Source organism: Balearica regulorum, chromosome 9, assembly GCF_011004875.1.
Source record: "Balearica regulorum gibbericeps isolate bBalReg1 chromosome 9, bBalReg1.pri, whole genome shotgun sequence".
NCBI classification, from domain to species: Eukaryota; Metazoa; Chordata; class Aves; order Gruiformes; family Gruidae; genus Balearica; species Balearica regulorum.
Window position 1 is genome coordinate 4,735,032 of NC_046192.1, and position 24,853 is coordinate 4,759,884.

General features: G+C 39.5%; 1 protein-coding gene across 3 annotated transcripts in view; it reads right to left on the reverse strand.

Annotated features, from left to right (window-relative positions):
• Nucleotides 1–1,992: 1,992 nt before the first annotated feature.
• AMER3 (APC membrane recruitment protein 3) overlaps nucleotides 1,993–24,853 on the reverse strand; it is a 42,426-nt gene continuing 19,565 nt past the window's right edge. For all 3 annotated transcript variants that reach the window (XM_075760889.1, XM_010303230.2, XM_075760888.1), the window contains one exon: nucleotides 1,993–6,321. The gene's annotated coding sequence lies outside the window, so the exon portion shown is untranslated. The remainder of the gene's footprint in view (nucleotides 6,322–24,853) is intronic.

The window sequence follows — 24,853 nt, forward strand, 5'->3', positions numbered from 1 at the left end:
GTCCCTCACGCTGCTGTGTTTAAACCACACAAGTTCAAGGTGTGCGCTTCCTGCTTACTAGTTAATCTGTGCCATGACAAAAGTTGAAATCAGAGGCACAAGCTGCTCAGTTGAAAATAATTGAGGCTGTTTGTTTGTTTGTAAGCAAAACTGTGTGTCAGGTATTGAAACTGTTTCTGTGTGTGTGTGTGTAACAGATGAGTGCTCCACAGGCTGAACTCATGCAAGGGCCCCCAGGAACCTGCACGGTGGAGAGCAGAGCAGGCACCTGCAGCTCTCTGGTGAGCACCTCATCGCTCCGCTTCTGCTGAGCCCTCTGGCCTGGGCTGCCTGCGCCCTGCTGCCGTTAATGCCCGTAGCCATGCAGAAAGCACGTAAGAGCATCATGTGTTGTTATCTGGCACATCCCTGGTGCATCACCACACGCATGTTTCCTGGTGTGCTGCTTACTTCTGTAATCGCAGCAATATGTCTTTCTTTGTTCCATATGGTATTAAGAAAGATGTTCCTTCTTAATATATCGTCAACTGAATGGTGGCCCTCTTCATTTGTGCTATCATGCCTGTCATTACCTTCCTCATTTTTCAAGGTGATGAGGGTTCTCAGCTCCTGCTAAGGCCCACTGATAGGAATGTGTGGTTTCCTACTTTCTTGCATTTGAGTGATTACTATAGAATTTCAGGTTGTGGCAGCTTTCAGTGTATTGTTGTTCCATCATGGAAAGATTCGCCTTCTTCCTTCCCTTTCTGCAATTTCTTAAGAGCGTTAGTGCATGGATGCAATTACATTAACATTAAGCAAATCATTGCTTTAAAAAGCCCTTGTAATTGAGTGACATATGCTTATGACTGAATCCATTTAAATACTCAATTTAAGATTAAAGTTACTATTCAGGGACCTACTTAGTATCCTGAGTACTCATTGACTTTCAAGTGGAAATGCTGTGGTGATCAGCACCACACAGAGTCAGCTTGGAGTTACAAGGTTAGAAAATGTACTATAATGCTATAGAAGTTCAGGTGGCACTTGCACTGTATATCTGGATGTAAATGAATCTGAAACCATGGTAGAATATGGATCAACAACAGTATTATAGTCATGTAACAACTGAAGGAACTTTTCTCCTAGCTCTTATTGCATTGTGTTAAAGTATTTATAAAGCTATGAGACCTGTATAGATATATTTAAAACATGGCTACAGAAAATTAAATCGAGAAGTGTGTTTTTTCAACTTAAAAAATGATGCATCTTTATCTTGCTGAAGTTTTGAAGTATTTGTAAGTATCCTTTTACTTAAATGGTTTCCCACACTTAGAAAGGCAAGGTAAATATAATCTGTGTATATACTTAGTTAGCATTAAGCTTCAAACTCTAGTCTGTGCTCTTTTATGCCAGATTTAATTCTTAATTTATTTCCTTTATTTCTTCAGACAGTTAAGACTTATGAAGATGGGACACTTTACGATGTGCCTGGAAATTAGTACTTTATTCAAGGAGTCAACCAGCGAATTTATAAAGCATGTTGTAAAAGGTAGGGATGAGCTTTTGTTAAATAGTTAGATCGGGACTAATTCCTCAGAGACGTCAGAACTTCCCTTCTTTTTAAACATGGCACTTCTCAAAGCAGTAAGTGCCTATGTTTAGAAACTAATCCACTTGCCAAATGACATACACTTGATAATCTACTAACTTCCAAAGGATAAGATTACACTAGGTAGTATTTTGATCTCAGTATTCTGATTTTCCCAGTTCTGATTGACGGATAAGCCAGTTTCTCCTACAAAGAGGAGAAGAATTAGATAAATAGTGAATTTTGCCTGTTTAAGCCTCAGATATAAGCTGGGGATTAAAAAAAAAAAAAAAATTCTTCATAAGCAGTAGGTTTTGTTTTTTTTTTTTCCTGAATAATGGATTTGCAGTGCTGGAAAATAGTGATTTGTTAATGTCATGTAAAACAATAAAGTGATGTTGATTAGAGACCAAACATAATATAGAATTCAAGTGACTTTAATATGTAATGTAGAATATGGTAACTAAAATATAATACATAAAGCATATGTACATCAGATATGACATATATGAAAAATAGTTAACAAAATATGTTAAACAGCATATAAATGCATGTATCTTAGTTACATAATAAATCATATATGTACTGAAAATTTTATTAATCTGCTACTCAGATTTGTAAACAATACCTGCTTCAGATTTCTTCCCTATTCTTGAACTTAACAAGTTTGCACAAACACTCTTTTTAGGTGCATATACACACTCGTTATGCATGTCTATGCATATGTACCATGCACATACATTGTCCATCCAAGAGTACCACTGGTCTATATCCTTTTCATTAAGTAGAAGCCAGAATATATCACATTGTTCTCTCTTAAATATCCCTCAGCTTACCTGCAACTTTACTGTACATCTGCTGCAAAACATTTACAGTATCTTGCCACCAAATGCTCTGATTTATTTAGAACAATAAAATATTGTAAGTGAAGCAAAATATTACTGTAGGACTTGTTGCTAAGTTCACATCAGTTACATTTGTCTGGAATACCTGAATGCCATTTAAACACTTTGCTTCTGGAAGGAACACTTACCTGACAGTTCACGTGGGTCTTATATTTCTTCCTACGTTTTTTCCAGACATTTTTACTAGTATGAGGTTATTTACACTCCAGTTCTGTAAGGTGGTGAGTGCTTTCTCCATTCACAGCAGTAAGTGGAGTTTTATTAAGAGTACTCAGATACATGATGCTTCATATCTGAAGTTTACATCTATGTGCTGGGAATTCCCAAAACACCTCTGAAACTACAGTGAACTCTGCATTAAAAGAAGGAATGCCAAGGATTGATGTCTTTAGCAGAATATAGCTTTTTAAAAATAATTTTTTCAAAATGGGGAAAAAAAATCTTTTTTTTTCTCTTTGGAGGTTGTCTTTAGCACAAAGGTATTGTTGTTCTTTTACTTATTATTCTGATCTTATTCTCTGATCTTCTTCTGATCTATTCTGACACAACTGGTCACTGCTTCCATTCTTGTAAAAACAGAACAGGAAATAGATGAGCAGTTTCATAGAAACTGTTCTGAAATTTTGTAGCCATAAAAGTCTGTGCAAAGTTTTTTGTAATTCATCTTAATTTTCTGTATTATCCATTTAAAAGGGCATCTAACATTAAAGAGGAATGACAATATGTTAGGCTGAAAGCAGGCTGAAGGTTTTTTTTCTCACAGCTACACGATGGTATGAAATTGGATATTCACATGTATGTGTTTATTTCACCAGCATGTCTTCACTGCCTAAGGAGATATTGCTTATGAAATATAACCAGTTTAATGCAAAGATCTTTCTCCAAACTAGTTTACAGCCAATCCTAGTAAACACCTTGTTCAATATGGTCTCGAGAAGGTATTTTCGGTTAGTTCTTTAAATGGAGAATGATTAAGCCCTGAAGATTTTTGAGCTTCCCCCAACATTGCACTAGCAGTCATGCAACTCCACGGGGAGAACCAGAACAGACCATCCACAGGCATTTTTTCCGTGGTGTGTAATGCAGATCCACAGTTGTTCTTTTGGCAGCATGGATTGAACCCAGGACCTTTGAATCTCAGAGTACAGTACACTTACAGCTAAAACTCGATGTGTCCATAACCTCAAGGGCTGCACGTGGCTTATAGATCTATGGGCCTCCCCATCACCCCCAACAGAAGAGCGTGCATGTGAAACTCTGGCCTATGTGTGTCAACTCTGGGCCTACATAAGAGGAGTAAAAGCCCATCTTCTCTCTCTGCACTCGTTCCCTGTGGCTTGTATGACAGGGGAGCCACAATCCAGGCGTTGACAGTGCCAGAGAACTGAACTTTAAAGTCAGTGAGGAGAGCAGAAATCCTACAGAGGGAAGCTGTTTGCTTCTCTCTGTGGGAAGGGCAGAGACCACAAGAGAGGAGAACCGAATACTCTTAATGTAAGCAGCAGCAGGGACTGGGTAGTTCTGACAGATGAGTAGAACTTAAAGGGAGAAGAGCAGCAGGAGAGAGAAGACACCGATTTGGGAGATAAAAAACATTAGACAAATAATTTGTTGCTCTGCCTGTAAGGCAAGAGAAATAATAGTCTCCTTTGAAATACTGTCTCCTTTGCAATGTGGCAGCAAAGTGACTTTTCTCCTTCTGTTGCCTTCCTTTTCTTCCATGATGTTTGTTACTCAACCTGAAATGCAGGGAAGAGGTGTGCAGTATGCTACAGGGTTGAGAAATTCTACCTCTCTGCTCCTTCGAGACTCTGTGCATTCTGCTACAAGAGCGTGCTGGTGAGTGAAGGTAGTGAAGGAAGCTGGTGTAGCAATTGCAAAAGGAAAGGGATCGCTTGCATGAATAACAACTAGTTTTTGTACAGACTCTATTGCTGGAATCTTAAGCCCTATGTCTAGTAGTATTTGATTAGCCCGTATCTAATGTGTCATTTAGTATTTCAGGAAAGAATGCCTGTATGATAAACTGCTTGGCATTTCAGGCTTTTATAGGTTAAATGGCAAATTTTTAGCAGTCTTCAGAGACATAGTTTTGTGCCGTAGAAGAGGGCCTTGGGCACCTATAATCTGTATTTTAAGGAGATACTTGTGGTAAAATGAGTGCATTCTGAAAGCTGACTTGTATTGGCAGTCTTGGGGTGTTGGGAAGAGAACCTCTCTTCTTGGCAATTGTAGGGTAATACTGAAAGTGCATACCATATCTAGGGGACGTGATTTCATCTTATAGCATCATAATCTTGATGCATTATGCTTTTAAAATCTAGTTTCTGCAAAATGCAGAAATCATTGAAATGCTGTGGTTATTCTTGCCATTATAAATGATTTCAGGTAGAAATCATCTTAACTTTAGACATCAGAATTCAGGCATCTAATCTAAGGTATTTGTCTAGGAGTCTTATATTGTCAATAGAGAGTGGAGTATTTCCAGTGAGTCTTTCATCAACTTTTGTAGTTATTTGTCTTCTTCTGTTTACTATAGACAAAGTACGGACAGTTACCTTGATAAATAAAGCTAAATGGGATTAATTCCTCCCCACTTCAGTACCTTCTTCTGCATCAAGGTGTGAGCTCACTGTTGAGTCAGGAAGGAATTATTTTTCCCTTGCTTCAGTACCCAGCTTCATAGGTCCTTCTTCTACTTGCCTCCAAGACAGCAACTCTCAGGGCAAAGATACTGTCTCTAAATACTGTCTGCAGCAGGATACTAGACGAGGAGGTTGTTAAGATCTCTTCAAACATACCATGGCCAGGTGGGACCATTTGATCATCTGGTTCCATCTACAAAGCACAGTTGTGGTTTTTTTTAATTTATTCTCAGAGTGTAAGACAGCCAAGACCAGATTCAAACCGGGGTATAAAAATAATGACTGTTCTGTTAAACTGACTCCAAGTTGCCACAAAAAAATGAAAACTGGGTTAACAATGTATCCTACCTAGTACTTTGAGACTGGTTTTTACATTGGAAAAAGAAGACTTTGTGTAAAATTAAGTACAGCTGTTATCATGGATATAAACAGTCTGTTTTCTCTCCTTTAAAACAGAATCAAAGAAGTTATCTTTTTGACGGCAGTTTTCAAGTATACCTCTTTATCCTATTCACCATTTCTGCTACATGATAAATACTTGTCTTTGGACGCTATAGGGCTTACTACATTATGCTTTGTGATATTTTTATTTGTATGTTTACAAAATAACTTTCCCCAGGAAGTAAATCGTGCCATACTAATGTAATCTGCAGTCTAGAACCTTGTTGCTTTAAGATGGTTAAACAGTTGCCATAAAATATATAAAGCATTTATGTAAAATTCAAGAAAAATTAGTACAACAGAAAGCAATTTTACCTCCTCATAACAACTGCCCAAGTGATTTGTCATTCTGCACATACCTATGTTTTAAAAAATATTTTCATTTTTTTCAGTATTTTCAGTTGTTGTGTGGCACAATGTGACAAATATGCTATCTTTTTTTCTTAAACCTTCTTGTCATGGCATGACTTTTTTCAAAAATCCTACTGAAGGTTTGTTGTTTTTTTAAAAAAAAGAGTATTAGTTACCACTCATATGCAAACACGGCTTCGGGGGGGTGTGGTTGTCAGGAACACCTAAATATATTAGTCAGACAGACTAGCATGGTTTTCTGCTGCAACACCTCTAGTGGGATCTCTAGAGAGAAATCCTTGTTGAGTCTGACATCAGTATAACATCATGGTACTATGTCACGCTATATTACACACGGGGGGGGGGGGGGCAGCATCCATATCTACAAGTGGATTCTTCAGCATTGCACCTGCAATATAAGAAAAAACATCTTAAGTGTTCACATATTTATTTCTGGTTTTTATTTAACAAAATATTGTCGAAAGATCGAACGAAGGAAAATAACTAAAACCAGAAACAGAAACTGGCTACCATCAGAGTGCAACCAGGGCCAGATTAGCAATGACATAAGAATTTCCTGTTTTGTTGATTCAAAGTAAATAGTATTTTGGTCACAGAATACTGCAATGCTTAGCATCAAAATCCATCTCTTCCTGGAACTCCAGTAAATCTCTTACTTAATGGGTTTCAAGGTATCTACTGTCATAAAATACATTGAGAATACTCTTACAGAGGGTGCAAATTCTGTGAACAGTGTCATTGCCTTGAGTTGTGGCCCAAGAAATTAGAGGAGTCGTGTCCCCCTCAGCCAGATGCCAGCTTTCACTCTTACTTTGTCCCATTTTTAAAGTTCAAATTCCAAGCCCCAATGTAGTTGCCCTGTGCACTTCAAAGCTATGCGTCATGACTCTGTGGAATAGGAAATGTGCCATCCATGCTGGTGAGGACAAACAATCCTAGAGTAACTTGTCAACTCTGTACCATATGCCATCTGCATCTACCTGCAAGTGTCTTTTTAGCAGGAGTTTTGCCATTAAGCTTCTGAATTTTCATGAGATAAGTAAAGCACTCCTGAGAGCCGTCACCACTCCTAAAAATGTGTTTATATTTTTTTCATTATTCTTCCCAGTGATGCAGCTCAGTGGTTTCCCAGCCTTTTTGCAGAGGAACCTCACCTTGAAGAACTGAAGGTGGAGATCTGCGATCAGTTCTGTTTGGCTTTAGTATACTCCCACCAACTGCAGCTTTCCCATCGTTCCCCCCCCCAGCCCTCTCAGCCTTTCCTTTCTTTGATGCTCTCCTGTACACTTTCCGTGACATCTCTGTGTCTGCTGCTGGCTCAGACAGCAGAGACTAAAACTGACCTAATAGATTTGGATAGATCAATCTATTTCTCTCTGGTGTCATTCACGTGTCTTCTTCCAGGCCTGGCAGAGTCCTTTTCCAGAGCTCATCTAAGTGACTTACTTTGTGTCACTTAGGGCAGGCAGAGAAGGGCAGCCTGCCTGATGAACAGGGCAGGGCATCTCCATGAGGGGCCATGTTCACCAAAATCACTTCTGTATCAGCAGGAGCTCACTCTTAATGTGTTTGCAGTGCGAGCTCTTAAGTAAAAGACAGTTATTGCCCTCTTACTATATTTACATTTCAGTTTTATAAATGGAAGACACCTCTGTACTCCTTCAATACTTAAGTGGTTATTCTTACTCAGAAACTCACGCTCAGGGTCTCCTGTACACAGCCAGCCTGTCAGCTTCCCTAGGCAGCAGCACAAATGGCTCCCCGGTTTGCGCTCACGTTCAAAGTGGCTGGGAATAGCTGTGTTCCTGCCCGCTGCCCTGACCCAGGCAGGCTTCCCAAGCAGGGAGGAGGCCCAATCCTTCGAGAATCCCAAAGACAAATACTGCAGTGGTACTTGGCAGGCCAGCACAGGAATTTGTGTTATTCAGAAGCTTACAAGAGTTTATTTTCCTTGATCTGGACGCTGTTTTTCCACGGGTTAAAAGTGACTGATGAACCAGTTTCCCCCTCTAGCACTGTGCAGAACAGCCTGGAAGCTGCCGGAGCGGGGCCGGTTCCCGGGGCAGCGATGCAGGGTTCCCGCGGGAGGCGGAGCAGCAGGACCACCGGTGGAGCTCTGACATCTAGCGGCTGCTCTCCGGCTTCCCGGCCCGGGGTGCCTTGCCTCTGCTTGCCTCAGGGTCCCTGCTGCAATATTTTTTATATATATATATCTATGTTTCCATGGTTGGGCTCTCTGTGCCGGGATTGATGAGGTCAGGTCGAGCGCAGTGAGGAATTTATCAGGTAGACACCCAAGTTGTGTTGTTCCTAAGATTTTTTTGCTAACAAGCACAGTTTCTTTGCCATGCCCCAAGTCATTCAGGATGCCTGCCAAAACTGAGAGAGTTTTGGCACCTGAAAATCCCCACGTAACCTGAATGTTGGCAGTCCCTGAAAAAAAGCAAAGAGGTTTGGCATGTGCCTGGAAAAATGATACAAAAAGCTGTTAAGTGCAAAAGCCTTCTTCAACTGTTTTGGATTGCTGTGACTTCTCTGCTAAGCTCCTAGTCTGTGCCCTGTCTTCAGAGAGTGTTTCTGTCAGCTTGTAAAGTAAAGTGGTTTGCAGATCTCTAAAGCCCCATCTGCAGTGAAAAATCACACCAAAGCCCTGTTACCTTGGTGAAATAAATGTCATATCCATTTTACAGTGAGGTAAGTAAAAAACCTCAGGGTGGTGATTTGCTTATCCAAAATACTACATGTCAGCACTGGAGTTGGTAATAGAATAGGGAAGTTCCTAATGTGTGTTCCCTGCTCTGGGCCCTGGGCCATGCTTCTTGACAGCCCAGAGGACAAGGACAAGAGACAATACAATGGCTTTGGTACCGGTTGTGAGAAATCTTCACTGTGCAGATCTTCCCTGATGATCCGAATTGCTATTAACTCAAAATTCTGCCTGTAATCACTGAAAAATCTGAAAACATCTATGAGCATCTTGAACTTCACAGGAATACAGAAAGGATTTCTTGTGCAGTTCACTCATTTCATGAAGCCCTGTGTTGTCAGCTGCCGAGCACAGGGTGGCACAGCAGAGCAGGAGTACCAGTGGGTTGACGAAGGGTTGCAGCAGGGCGGTACGTCTGGCAGCTAGCTGGCTTTGGGTCCTGACACTGTGCCTGGCAGTGCAGGAGGGCTGTAATTTCTGAGCTCACCATCCTTACTGCTAAGTCCAGTTCTCTGGTAGAATGTCTGACTTTTTAGTATTTCCTAGGCAGCTCAGTCATTTCATGTGCAGATTCCCTGGAATTTATGGATGAATATCAGCTTGGCCTTTACTGGCATTCTTTAATAAATCAGTTTCTTCTAGCAGTTCCCTTTTTATGATGTAGTTTTCATGACATCCCAGCTATACCTGCAAATTAAAACTGTGGGGTAGTCTCAGTGATGTCCTGACTCTCAGTTCCTTCCTCCTACAAGTACATTTGAAGATTTTTCTTGTTTCTGGTGTGACTTTTATCAGTTGAATTTCTAAGCCCTGTTGTACATGCTTTGAATTTTTTGGTTATTTTTCTTTTTGCATGATACAGTTTTCTAGAGGTTACCTAAGGAACATACTCTAATCTTTTGTTCACTGCAGCAGAACACTGGCCCTTTAAGGCCAGAAGGGATGTTTTGCAAGATCAGTTGCTGATGTGCCTCAGGAAATCTGTTTAAAAATATTTGATGTAGACTTTGCTAGAGAGAAGAGTGTCTTGGGAGCTATTAATGTCAGAGGTAAGGCCCTTAAGGGCCTGGGATGAAGAATCTAGTAGTATGGCATTACAAGGTTTCTCCTCTCATCTGGGACAAAGATATGTCTGTGTTATCAACCTCAGAACTGAGAGTGATTAGATGAGTGAAGTTAATCATGTATCTGAAGGACGATTGGGCTAATATGGACTTCCCATGCTAGGAGAAAAACCTGCTGCTTGCAGTTGAAGGGGAACAAGAGGAGGAGATTCTAAATTGGGGAAGTCAGGACTGGAAGCATAACAACAGCATCAGTTAAGAGATCAATAGAGACCCCAATGCTTCACATACACCAAAAAAAAGAAAAAGAGAAAGCTGATGAATTTAAATTAAGTAGACACTGGGAAAGAGAAATTGAGGCAGGCTCTTTGCAGGAGCAGTTTCTACCACGAGGGAATGCCCCGAAGCAATGTTTGTCTAGCCTGGCCATTGAATTGCTGTAACCTTGATGCCAAGGTTATTTAATAGCTCTGCTTTAGCTTTATCATGCAGAGCTAATCGCTCCAGCTCGTTGTGTAGATTAGAAGTTAGGTGGGAATTTTCTGATGGAATGATTTTCAAATGAGGAATATACTACTTCTGAAAAGTTTAAATATTTTTTGTAAAAATTCAGTTTTACTGGGATAAAAAAAATCCTTCCAGGAATATAGGAAGAATGCCTTACTTCCTAGAAGATTTGCCAATTAGTAGAACAGAATTGATCATAAGCAGCACACACAAAACAGACAGATAATCTATCTCAGCGGTCTGCCATGGAGCTACTCAGAAACTCCCTTTCCATGAAGAATATGGTTTTAAAATACTGCAATAATGAATTGACCCAATTTTTAAAAACCAAAACATATTGCAGGAAGGGCTTTCATTTCCCAGTCACCTCAGTTTCTCAGGGCATGTACCATTTCTGAATAGTGCCTTCAGCACACTATTGCACACTAACAAAAAAAAAGTACTATGATTTCTATTCAGAAGCACATTTTGTAGGAAACTCCCAACACTACTGGCGATACTAGGTTGGATTTCAGTCCTGCTGAAGACCACCCACATAGAAAGACTGCAGCTGTACTGGTGCCCCGTGAGTTAAGAGGTACTCTGCACAAGGGCCAAAGAATCTTGATGTTGTAAATTGGTCCTTTATGTGATATTATATCTCTGAGCACTGTGCATTTTTGCTTGCTTGTAGAACTCAAATTCTCAGCCTGAGTCAGAATGAGCTTTAGACAGGGAAGAAAGCCAGTGCACACTCCCTGCCCTTCTCCAGCCTTTATATGCCACTCTAGAGGTCTTAGGGAGCCCAAGCAGTGCTGTCTAGGTAGAGCAGAGGTTCCTCTACAGCTCTAAGGCCAGGACTGCACTACAAATTTTACCATGATGCAGTTATGCACAGATCAGCACAGTGGGGTGTGACCTGACAAACAGTAACGTTGCCAGAAGCCCCTTGTGTAAAAAAACCAACTTGCCACTCCCAGGGAATCAAGAAGTTACATTCGAAAAACGTTTTTTGCTGTTATAAGCTGCATCTGCCTTAGAATGCTCTACCAGCATAATATACTGCATAATATTATAATACATAATACCTGTCCGCAGTCAGAATGTGGACCTAGCCTAAAATGCTAGTGTCTCCTTTCCCCAAGCTACACAACAGAGAAGGCACAGAAAGGGAGGAGAGGGAAAAAAAAAAAAAAAAAAAAAAAAAAAGACAGAGCTTCTTGAACTATTTCTTGCTGGAAAAACATCATAATATAGTAGTAATGTGGTCCCTGGTTGTTCTGCAGCTCTGAACAAACTGTTCAGATCAGTTTGCATCTGTCTCCATAATTCAGTGACAAACTGCAAATGTTAGGCAGCCACCCATCCCTGCCTTTCTTAACTGCATCATGTGTAGTTTACCAGAGACCAGTGTTTTTTCTCTACCTTCATCACTACATTCTTTCTTTGAATCTTTTCATGTCTGCAGACTCATTCTAAAAAATTTCAGACCAGAAGATGAATTACTGGAAGTATTTCATGAGCATGTGAACAAATGGGATTATCACAGTGTGATAAGTAACTGATATATTGTATAGAAATTTATCTTCCTTTTTTTTTCTTCTTTTTTCATCACAAGTGACTTGAATAACATCCTTCTAAAATATTCTCTCTGAGAGAAATAGTGTCTGAGCTCTGTTGTGTTTTCGTAAGTACCCAACTGTCTCTACAAATTAAAATATCATCACATGCTTAGTGTACTTGATTACGGGGGCAGAGTCAGGCTGTCAGAATTTGTCTGTAATCTCTGATTTCAAACAAAGTTTGCAGTTTTGCTGTCTGCAGCTTGTTCCCATCTTCATTGTCTGCTTCACAGCTCACGTTCAACCTCTGAGTCAAGGTCACAGCCAGTCTGAAAATCAATTTTCCATGCCTCCATTATGCCTTCCTCAACCTTATTTCTTTTCTTATCTCTATTTATGAAAGACCTGCCTGTACAGACCTATGTCTGATGCATGGGACAAGTTCACATGTGCAAAATCTTTGCCAAATAGGAAGCCTATAATAAAATAGTCTGCAAATAATCTCTTCCCCTAGCTATCATAAGCCTTTCAGATTATTTATATTGGATAGTCATTTGAATCTTGTCAGCGCCGCATTGTGCTGCTGTTGATTGAAATGGTAATGAATGCTATACAGTCTCTCAAATTCTTCAGTTTTAAAAAAAGATATCATTTACAGGCAGTTAGTAGTGTTACAATTGCATCTGGCTCATTCATTGCCAAGTACAAGCTGGCTGTGTCTGCAGGGCAGAATCAGTCTGGATTGGAGTGAATCCTGTGTCATCTTTGTGTTGCACATCTGTGGCATATTTGCTGACTTGCTAAAGTTAGGGTCAGCAGACAAGACCCCAGCAATCATTACTACGTACCAAACTGGTCTAAGTATGTTTGCAATTAATTCTCCTGAGCCAACTCCTTTTCTTTTGCTGGGTAGAGCCCACTATCCTGCAAGTCACTGCAGTGCTCTTTGACTCAAAATTCTCTCTCTGTTCTCCCATCCAGACTGTGTCTGCATCTGGTCTATTCTGTGCATAAAATCCTTTTATCCGTATGACTAAGGCTCTAATTCACGTTCTGTTCATTTTGCTTCTGAGGTATCAAAATTTCCCTTGTCTCTGGCCTTGTTAAGCACCGTCTTGCCTGTTCATATCCACTCAGAATGTTGTTACAAAGACAGTATTTTTCTGCCTGGTTTTACTAACCCAAATACCTGTTGCTTTGCGTATTTTCCCCCATTTCTCTTATTCTATAATATCCCTCATTTGGTGGTTGATCTCCCTTCCAAGGCTTCTGAAGGCCAATCTCTATCCCGTCAGTTGTATCCTAGTCTCCCTAGATATTGATTCTTGTTTATGATTAGTCAACAATACCGGTCTGCATTGTCTCCTTGTTACGTTTCCAAAGAAGAAATTTAATGTTTTGTCCTATGGGGCTTTTTGTGTTTGGAAGTCCATCCCTAAATGTATGATAACACTAGATGACACTTCTGTTTCTGATGGGCCGTGGTGCTATCTCATTGTTTCCTTGTACTCTACCATCTGTCTGTATTTAGCCGTGGGCGTTTCCTTTGCATTGCCATTTTTAGACAACATTTCTAACTCTTTGGAGTACAGACCCAAAACCTGATCTTTGTTTATGCAGCACTTAACATGAGGGGAGAAGAAGGGTAAAGGGGAAGCAGGAAGTCAGACATCTGGGTCTGGAATGTGTGGGCATGGTAGCAACAGAAATGATTACATGATCTTTATTCCTTGATTTTGCAAAACTGAAATGGAAATTGACTCTTGCCTGAATATTTTCTATGGCCAACTATCCTTGATGCTATAACTTTTTAAATCCTGCTCATTTTCACCTCTTTAGTGTATTTATAGGGCCAATTTTTGTGATACTGTTTTGGTATTATATAGATCTATATAAGTTTTTGTTAAGTTTCACTGGAATGGAAATCTACATGAAGCAGTGATATCACACAGAGGAACAAGACTAATTTTCCATCTGGAACAATTCCAGATTTAAAATAAATGCTTACACTCTCAGGAACAAATGAATTTCACTTTCTCTTATTGAAGAAGGCCAGACAGCAAGAAATAGAGCTAGAGAGAAATTGCCGAGTGCTACATACCATTTTATTGGCTTCATTTTGAGCCATGATGAAATAAGGCAAATCCTTCATTTTTTCTGTCATGAAAAAGTGTTGGGTCATGTAGAGTTTTCAAAAAGGTAAAAATAAAATGGAATCATTTCCAGTTCAGAACTTCAGCTAACTTGTTGACCTTTCAGCAGAGGAATGAGATTGACTGGGGCAGCCTCTCATACTGAGGGAGGAATATTTTATTCCAGGAACACATGGGCAGGATCCCATCTCTGAACCAGAACCCTTCCATGTAACAGAATGGGAAGGCATGCAAAGATAATAGCAGCTCCTCGATGCCAGGCTCACATGTGCTGCTTCATGGGAGAGCTCTAAAAGTTCATAGGGCTCTTTAGTGCCAACCCAGAGTTTTCAGTGACACCCTAGAGGAGATGGTGCCTGTCTGAGCTTGAAGGTTGTGGAGCCCTCAGGAAGAGACTTTTTGACATGCTAATCTTTTCTGAAGAAGATAACTGTACTATTAGAGAAAATTACATTCTCAAAGGGGGTTATTAGCAGGTGAAAAAGCCTTGCTAACAGAGTTCTTGTTTTTCTTGCAAGTGCCTGATTCACACTTTCAAGGAAGGTAGACTGAGGAAGCTATCTATACCTCTGGGGCTTTAAAAACTGTTATGGTGTTTAAAGAGCAGTACTCTAAAAATGCCTCTCTGGAAGTAAAGCTAAAGAGACCAGGTAGACTCATTAGATCTGGTCCAGGCAGTCCAAGTTTGAAGTTTAGTGGCAGGTATCCAAATCATTACAGTACCATCCAAACCAGTGAAAATTGAGCTATACGGGAAACACTGCTGTCATCAGAACCTTGACCTTTATCTATGGTGCTCTGGAGAGAGCACCTGTCCCAGTGACTGGATTTGGCTGAATTAGGACACATACTGTATCGCACCATCAGACAAAGCTGGCTGAAGTGTGTTCGGTGCTTTGCTGAGACTGCCAAGAGCTCTCTCCAGGTTCTTTACCATCCAGGGCTGGCAGGGCAGCATTGGCAGTCGGACTTTACCTTTCTGGTCTTCTGCAAAGTCAGGCATTGAGGACCCTACCATGCACTTTTCCTTTATAGTCCTGCCAGTCTAATTTGTTTTGTTGGCAATAAGAATATTTTCTTTAGTTGACCTTTCCACACCTGGTAACTGTGTTTCTAACCACAATTCACACATTTGACCTCCTAACAAAGAGCCTAAACATTAAAAATGTATGAGGCCCTGGTGAGGGGGACAGCTGAATGGCTGCATTAGCACTGAAGCTGAATTATTGATAGAAAGGGTGATTTTTACTTTCCTTTTAGCTATTAAATAATAGATTAAAAGCTGCACAATAAGATTATTTTCATTACTCACATAAATGACTTGTTCAGTTAAAAGGAGTGAGGAGAACAAATGAAAAGTGCCCTGGGGTGGCAAATATATTAGACTTAAAATTTTTATGTTCTAGAGTATTTATTAATTTTAGACACATTTTTCAATAAATGTTTTGATTTAACAGAAGTAATAAGGAATGTTTTGTATAATTTAGGAGATAGGAATATACTTTGTTTTTTCTGAATGTAAGTATGATACTATCAGTGAAATTTGTCAATACAGAACAACTAATGTGTTCTGTATTAGCTGGTGCCCATGCTAACCCAAATAAAAAACGTTATTTAACAGTTGAAGTTACCAGACTGACTAATATCTGGTCTTTACACTTATTATGTTATCGAATCCCTCTGCCTTCCTATGTGTGGTGTGCCACACTGAGATGTCACCATCTGTGTAGCATTAGAGAAATAATGTTTGTTTGATTTTGCTCTTCCTATTTCATTTAGTTGCAGTAAAAATAACGCCTATTAAATCTTTTCAGGGATTAATAATCTGTTTGGCTTTCCACACTGCCTTTGGCTATCAGATCTTCTGGCTAGTTATTAATGTTCCCAGTGAGAATCCTGTTGCAGATCTCTGTTAATCAATCAACAGCAGTCTTACGAAGGTATTAGATGTCATGGTTGCCCTGAATTTTGAATAGGCAGTTGCCTTTGCATTTCCATTTGTGCTACTCTCCTGCAGGGCTGGATGATGTTGACTTTGAACTGGACAGTTCCTTTTCTATCAGCTTTGAAATTGTTTAAGCACAGACTCAGCAAGTATCTGATAGGCTGACCGGGCAGCTTTCTACTTATATCCCTTTGGCAACAATTTGAAAAAGAGGAAGAAAGAGCAAGTTTTATTTAACTGAAATTATTCAAATTAATTCATTACAGCCTCTATGGAAAAGCAGGACTTCCAAAACAGTGCGTTTCCATTCTTCTGTTGGTATTTTCTTAGCCAAAGAACCAAAAGTAACACAGCTATCAGTATTGCTTCATATAAGTATCTCAAAATGTTATGTTTTAGTCAGTAGGCTGCTGAGCGACTATCCAAGGGTAAAATAGAGATATGTACCACTGACCTACTTAGTGTTGAAAGTCTCCATATTCCATTATTGATGAGCTGATCTACTTAATGCCCTCCTTGTTGCCTACAGTTAGTTCAATGGCAGGATGATTTTAACTGTTCCTTCATTTCTGGACTAATGTAATTAGAATTTCCCTGGTTTACAGCCTCATATTCTGACCCAATGGAATATGTACAGCTGAAATATACAGGCTGAGTCAGAATTTTGGATATGTTTTTAAAATTTAAATTTAGGCATACAAGACTGTAAATGCAGACCATGTCTGCATGGTCTGATAAGGTCTATAAGGAAAAGCACTAAAGTCTTGAGCTTTGAACTTGTAGTTTAGAACTGATCCATTTTGGTAGGGTGTTTTTTAAAAGACAATTTCTGCAGGATTCTGAAGTATTGGCTTTGTATGTTTGTTTTTTATATTGTTAGACAAAGTCCAGCAATAGATCATGCTTTTTCTTTAATAAAGAAGCTCAGTTGCCTCTGACAGGCTAAAAAATCAAATGGTGATCCCAGTAAAACTAAGATTTTATTCTAAGAACTTCATTTTTTTAGTGTATTTTAAAAAGATCTATTTTTAAAACTTGCTTTTAGGTTCAGTATATGTCATGCAGGTAACTAGAGAGATGAATATAGAGTTACATCTTAACTAGTATAAGTGACTCTGTTCACATTACTGAAGGAGGTGATTTTAATTTTGGAAGCTAACTTCTTTTTTTACCGTCAGGGCTGAGAATCTGATAAATGTAGCTGTCAGCTATGCATAGTGTGAGGAGGTGGGGAGAAGGAAGTCTTCCTGTGCTATGTTTAACAGTGTTCATGACGTAACAACAGCAATTGGTCTGGACTGTAGTAAGTTCTTTAAGTTTTACGACCCTGTTATTTAGAACTGACTGTATGGCTGCATGGGTTTAACTTAATAGCAGCCTCTTAGAAAAAAACAGGAAGGAAAACCAGTGAGTCGGTTTAGGACATGCCTTGGTAAACACCTCAGGGTAGGCAAAGGGCAAATGCCCAAATTATTTCCTTTGGGCTTCGTAACTTCTAGGTTCCTGCCAGGTTGAATAACTTGCATTGCCAGTGATGGGGTATAACAGATCACAAGGGCTGTGAGCTGTGGAGCAGCTTTTATGTTGAGAGATGAGCTCATTTCCCTTCAACAGGAAGGGAAATGAGTGTCTCCTACAGACTCCTGTTGAGTGCTAAAGAAGTTAAGCCATCATTGGCTTTTCTGCTAGATGAAAACCTCATCTTAAATTAGATATTCTGCAAACCCTTCTGAGGTTTAATATACTTCTTTTCAGACTACGCTTTTTTTCTAACACTAAATGTTAAACGCACTGTCTCTGTGTGAAGACTGGCAGGTCTTTCTGTTAACAGTTATGACCAGGAGCCTGGTACAGTGAGCCACAGATGTTGAATCCAGGCAGATCTGCTTGGATAATGATGGAAAAACATGCAAAGTATTACTAGTGTTACTGGACCTGCTCTAAAAGCAGGCTCAACCCAGAGATAAATGAAAAGATGGAAGCACAAGAGCAGCTGTGTTTTCTGCAGTAACACTCGAGCTGAGCCCTGCACTGCACTGAATGGAGAAGACAGTTATTTCTTTGTCATCTTTCCATTCCTCTGTTGCAGTCATTGATGTAGGCTGCTCTGATGCTCTCTTGTTTCAGATCCTATAGAGTTGCTCTGCAAACTGGAAATGGGCCAATATGAATGTGTGACCCAGAAATGTTGCCGATTTTTGATAACATTGTTGAATGCTTTTTCTTAGCCATCCAAGTATTCCCTTTCCGCACTGGCAGTCTTTGGAGAGAGGATCTGCTGGATTTACAGTCCTTAATCAAACCTAAGAATCTATGCTGTAATTTATCATGATCTTGACCGACCATTACGGTTGCTCACCCAGCAGTTTGTCAGAAAATGTTGAATTGCTGACCTGTTTTCCTCTCATAACAACAGCACACACTGTTTTGTTGCCCTTCCCCCTCAAGTAAAAAAATTAGGACACAGTCTATTGTAAACTTGCATGTCCATTAAACGATGTGAATGTAGAATAGGTCAGAGTATCTGGGAAATTAAATCCAAGGGTGCCCAACTGCAACACGACCAGCTGAACATGGCATTCTTCTTGCTCCTTTCCTTCTGGGGAGGGGAAACTCTATTTGATAAAGGCAGATGACTAACACAGTTACAATTTCTGTTTAGTAAGCATTTGTATTCTTGCAGATGAATCAGTTAAAAGGCCACTACATTGTAACAGCAGATCTGCACAGTATGTGGACATCCTGCTCTATTGTAAAGATAAAAAGTGCCTACTTAGACATCACAACTGAATAATTTATCGTGTTTTCAAGTTTCCATTTGCATCCCCTCCAGAAAGTCACTTAGAAGGTTAGAAGGACACAGTGAGCAGAGTTAAGTTTTCTATATTTTATGGCTAAAATTTCTAAAAAAAAGTTAGAGAAGAAAGAAGAGAAAGTGGTATCATGTAACACCTAGTTCCACTGGTACTGCTATGCTTTCATGACCTGATGAAAAAGATTAAGATACTTGTCTAAGTAAGTTGTGTACGTTTCAAGGAGAACAGTTAATATTTCTGTTGCATACATGTTTGTGTATTACTTTGGAAAGATGTCTATTAGGAATGTGAACATGATCCTTGAATGGTACACCGTAGGTGAAAAGGGGACGACGATTCATTATTTCACAGGATACAGGGAGTAATAGGGTCCCAAATATTGATGAGGCAATAGATGTAAAGTACTTTTTTTTTTCCCCATACAACGCAAAATTAAACTGTAGAATTCATTAGCACAGAATGTCATAGAGGCCTAAAGTATGTATTGGTTCAAAATGAGATTAAATAGTTAATGGAAGATAGGTCTGTTTATTAAACACAATGGCATGAATATTATTTGCCCTTAGCTTAGATAGCTTAATACTACTGATTGCCCTATTTTTATTCTCTTCCATAAGCATTCACTCCTGGTCACTGCTTTCATCTGCTCCAATATGGATGTTTTGGATATTCACATAAATGCAACTGTTTAGTGTCAAAGATATTAACAAAAGTATCCATCCCAAAAATCTGTCCGTTTCTCTCTGTCATAGCTGTCAGTGTATCATAACCATCTCTGTTTCTCTTCCTCTCTCATTTATGAGAACAGAATTCCTCAGAAAGACTCTTGACTTATGGAAGCTGTAAGTTCAGCCTTGTGAAATACTGTGAAGACATTCCAGAATATTGTAATTTCTGTTAATTTTTTTTGTTACAAATTGAGTCTAAGCCTTCATGCCTTGCTATCCTGTAAAACCCTTTGAAGTGAACCTCACTGATCCCATGGATGAGATGAGCAGAGAGTTTCCAAATTTGAAATTTTGATAAAAACACAAAGATTTTGTGAATGTTTTCAGTTTGCTCCCATGGCATAAAACCCACAAGACTTCCAGAAATCAGTGAGGGACATCATTCAGTGAGCTTTATACTCTTAGGTATTTATGTTCATGGGAATGTTGTTAAGAAATACTACCAAGTTATAAATTAATTCAGAGTTGACACTTTGGAAGGTATTTGATAGTAGTGTACAAACCAGAAGAAAATCAGTCCTACCAGTGATCCCCTCCCATCTTAAGAGACTGTGTTTGAAGAAAGGCCTGAGCCCTTTAAGCAAAATCAGATCTGTTGTTAGTCAGCATTGGTTGGTTTATGCTTTTCCCTAACATTGGATTGATCTTTAGCATTGTTCAGTAGAAGGGAGTTTAGCCCATTACCAGTAACAACTTTAAATGTGGAAACCTGCATGAAGAGAGATCAAGCAGTGGTCACAGGAAAATGGAACTGAGTTTTCTTGAAGAAGCAGATGCAACACCACTGCCTGCTAAATAAGCCACTTGAGAAATCTCTAATTTTCAGTTAAAGTTGGGAAATTACTAGTTTTGCCCATTCATGGAAGGGAAATTTGAAAGGATACCTGACAAATTGTTGAAGTGTTCTAATAACGAGACTTTACCTATTATCTTCCCAATACTGTAATATGGGAACTGCACAGGTAGAAAAGTGAAGAAAAAAAATTAAAGTTACAGCAATGAACTTTTCTGATTTTTTGGATGAATGCACATATTTTCATTCTCACTGAGATGGATTTTTCAAGTATGCCCCAAAACCACAAAGAAATGTACTGTGTGTCAATTAATAACTTAGTAGAAATTTTTTCAATTGATTATGCTGCTTTGGATATTTATGTTACTGTAGACTTGTGTCTAAGGAACTAAGTAACTAGTTCCTGTAAAAAGTCAGGAATCTCCTGTCTGAAAGCATAGTAAACAAGGTTTTCAATGCTCATGTGGATCAACTTGATAATAGTCATGCCCTTAATCAACTTAAGGATTTTCTTCCTGGGTACTAGAGAAAGCTCTCTTTATGGTAGGATATTTTTTCCACTATGAAGTGGTTTGTATTGGGCCATTATTTATCGTTGTATTGCGCTCACTTTACATTTTTATGCCTTTAATTGTAACACTAAGTGGACTGCTGTGTGATACAATGAGCGATAAATTGCCATTAGGGGAAGTTTATTGATTTATATTATGTGGATGATTGCCGTATGACGTTCTTATTAGGTAACAGAATACTTTCTATAGATTTCCTGAGCTGATTAAATAACATGAGGACTGAGACAACATCACAATGCCTGCAGGTCAGGTTAAGGGTGAGGTGCTCTCTCTGCTTTGAAGCAGAGACATGTAGTTAAGAGGAGTGCAGATGCACCAGTAGGAGCAGAAGAGGGTCAGGAAGCCCCTTCCTGGAAGACCTTCCTGAAGTCTTGTGGCTGTGTGTCCAGACAACATACCAGAAAAGGCAGAGGGAGGTAGATAAGGAGCCGTTCTCTCTGCAACCTCTTTCATGGGTGCAGCACATAAAGTTAACGCTGCTTCTAGCAATGTTATCTTCAGGCCTGTATCTCTTCCCCTCCTGCAGAAAGGAATCAGTGCTAAGAAAGGTGAAAGGCAGCAGAAGCAGGGCAGTACACAGGACTGTGAAGAGGTTGAGTCTGATGATTAGAAGTAAGAAAATTTGGCACCACATCCTAACGGGGAGTGATCAGGGTCTACAATTGCCAAAAGGCAGTTTTCTTTAAAAAGACTGAGTTCTGGGTTTGGTGAACTGATTTGCTACAGACCAATGGGGAAGCCAGTCTAAAACATATTTAGGAATCTTGTCTTTTTTTTTCCCCTGAGCAATAGTTTGATGCCACAGAGTTGCAAATAAACTCATCTATTCTAAATATATACTGTCCCAATTTCTGTTAATTTAAAATACCTTTTTTATACCATTTTTCAAAAGCTTCAGGAGTAATTAAAAGAAATAATAAAAGAAGGTCAGTGGTAGTTTACTAAGCCACTAATTCTTGTAACTCAACATTAGGAGGTGGCAGTTCATTGCTAACAATGCTACTGTTGTCTGAGTCCTTCTAGGCAAAGAACCAGAAAACATTTCCAAGCTAATTGGAAGCTACATGAAGCATTCATTCTTTTAACACATGTAGCATCCCATCAGAAATCACAGTGACTAACACTACATTTATTAATAGAACCGGCCTCAATTCAGATGATTTGAGCACTGCGACTCTTGGGCCAAAGTCTGTACCCACTTTGTCCCACAGACACGCTAGCATGAAGAAACTATGAGATGGCTGGGCAGTGAAGCAGATCGTGAGTAGGGGCTGTGAAAGGATGGTGCATGGCCTGTGCACTGTAGGGAGCAGTGCTTTTCAGCAAATCACTGCATGGAGTCAGAGGTGACCACTGGGTTTGCAATTACAGTTAATGCTCCATGATCTGTGGGCAGTTACTCAGACTGTGGATCAAGTAGACTGCACACAGGACTAGCTAAGGTGCCTCACAGTGTAAAAGCATGGGAACATGCTGTGGCTGATGTTGTGCTGTCCCACAATGTAGGTTTGTCTGGGTTTCTTAGCTGCTGTAGCAGGCCAGGCCAGACGGAAGCTGTTCCATGCAAAAAACTTTTGGTCCTACTGCAGTGCCCTCCCGAGAGCCCATGTTATCTATGTTTTTTCCACTATCCACATCTTCCCAGCCCACAGAAAAGCCCAAGTAATGGAGAGCTGTCAGCACTTGAAGAAACCTATGCCTCATAGGAACACAGAAACAGATGGTGTGTTGACTGGGGAGGACAAGCCGTCTTGCATGCTGCCTGTGTATCCTGGGCATGTGCAGGAAAGAGGTATGTGACCCTGAGAAGTATAACAAAAGTAGTGCCTACAGGATAGCTAAATTGTGCTGCTTTGGTTGTTGCCAGCTTTCCACTTGTAGGTTTCCCAGATACCAGTACTTAAAAAAAAATTTCATTGCCCTTTTTTAAGATTATACAGGTTGCAACATTCCTTTAACTTCCTCAGTGTCAGCTCAGCTACAGTAACAGTAGATCAGTGCAGGAGGTCTGGCCACCGCCTCCATTTTGGAATCGTATCAGTGGCTTCCTGAATTGCCAGAAGGGCCATCTGGTATACAACATTAATCCTGCCCAAGCCAAGTGGTGCTGGCTCGCAAGGGACTGTGTTCCTACCTTTGCTAATTGCTCATTGCTGGCTTGCTTGGTTCTCAGTACAGGTGAAGAGTAACCCAGCTGTTTGGTTATGGTTGTCTCCTGCCCTTGTCCCGCAGGACTTCTCTGGGTGGCAGTAGTAAACTATGTAGTTTTAGAGGGCATTCCTATAAGAGACTGGTTGTACCTTGCAGTATTTTATCTCTAAAGCTGGAAATATATAACCAGGGTAAAGGTAATGATTTATTATTCACTGTTGACTTCTAGCATAAAGATTTTTATGTTTGCTAGGTGAAAAATCATAATTACGGTCTATTTCGAGCCAGCTGATTTATGCACATTCTTTTGAATTGCCTCATTTTCCATTCCTTTTGGTAGATGGAATAAGGTAAGGTATAAGGTATAACATTAGATAAAGAAATGGAGAAACTGATTGGGGTTTTTTGTTTGTTTTGTTTGTTTGTTTGTTTGGGGTTTTTTGCCAGCACTGTCTGACAGTTGGAAGTTCAATCATCTATCTGTAGAAAAGCCAAAATACAGCTGAGGTCACTCTGCTACTCAGGATTAGGCCAATAATAGTTAGCATCCAATGATAGTTACTGCCATTATAGACTTTTTCATTTTTTCTTTAGCAAATAAAAGAAGGTAGCGTTCCTTCTGACACAGGTCACATTTCAGTTCAGGGAAGAACCCTGCCCTGCTGACCTGGGGAGATAGAACACAGCTCAGTGCAGCATGGTTCACGTGAGCATGCAAATGATGGGGATTAGTGAAACTGATTTCTGAGGAAATCCCATAGGTATTAAGAGCAGTATCCTAACAGTTTAAATCAATCAAAATTCCTGATGGTATTTACTGGTTGTTAGGCTGAAAATGAACTACAGGATTTGGCCTTGCAATAATACATGTTCCCTAAACCACAATTAAGGCATGGAGCAGAACAGCAGAATGGGAACAGTGTTACGGTAGGCAATGGTGACTGATAAGGGGTAGAACCAAGCTAGAAAGCAGCAGCTTTTATTGGAAGGTGACTAGAAAGGTGGAACCTTCCTTTTCTTATCATGAAATCTAGAATTTTTGGAGGGCTCAGAAGTACACTGCAGAGCAGCAGTTTGCAGGGTGGGGTTCTGGGGTTACTACTGGTCTATAAAATATTAGAATGTGGCTAGTAAAACAATTGACAAAATAAAGAGGAAAATGTACATTTTTTCAAGAAAACAAACAAAAAGTAGGAAAATAGAAGTAAAGTATGAACAATCAATATTTAAACTAAATTTTCTTCAGTTAAACAAAAGTTGTCTGGTCTCTGGACTTCTTTTAAAAGCCTGCTTCATCTTTGGGGTGTTTTTTTTAATATTTCAATGACTAAATGGCCCTTTCATTAACTAAGTTTAAAACATGCTGCAATAGAGACTAGTCTTACTTGGGAAACAATAAGCTGCCCCACCATTTTATGTTTGTATAGTTTGATGGTGATTTGATTGAACCACTGTGGGTAAAGGGCATTACAATTTCTATTTCTGATGGGTATGCTATCTTTAATAATATGAAATGTGTAAGGTTCAGAGGTCAAGGGAGCAATAGAGAGAATTCTTCCTTTTAAGTGTGTGTACATATGTTTATCTCTATAAAATCTCATAACATAAAGCCTTCATGTTTCTATCATTCGCATCATACAGCCCTCAACTGGCAATAAATGTCAGTTTTAAATTAACCTCATCCATTCTTAATTTGTGTTTCAAGGATTGAACTCAATCATACAGCGTAGCTGTCATCTCCTTTAATAAACGCTGAAGGGAAAACTAACATACCTTTCTCTAACAGAAAAATTCTTTATTGGTTTTATTACGTGATTTTTAAATAAAACAGCTTTTGAATTGTGAAAAAAAGCTAAGGGCATTTTTAAATTTGCAAGTATGGTTCTTTAGGTGTTCTGAAATTTTACAGATTATAGTTGAAGAGTACTTTTGAGAGCTGATAT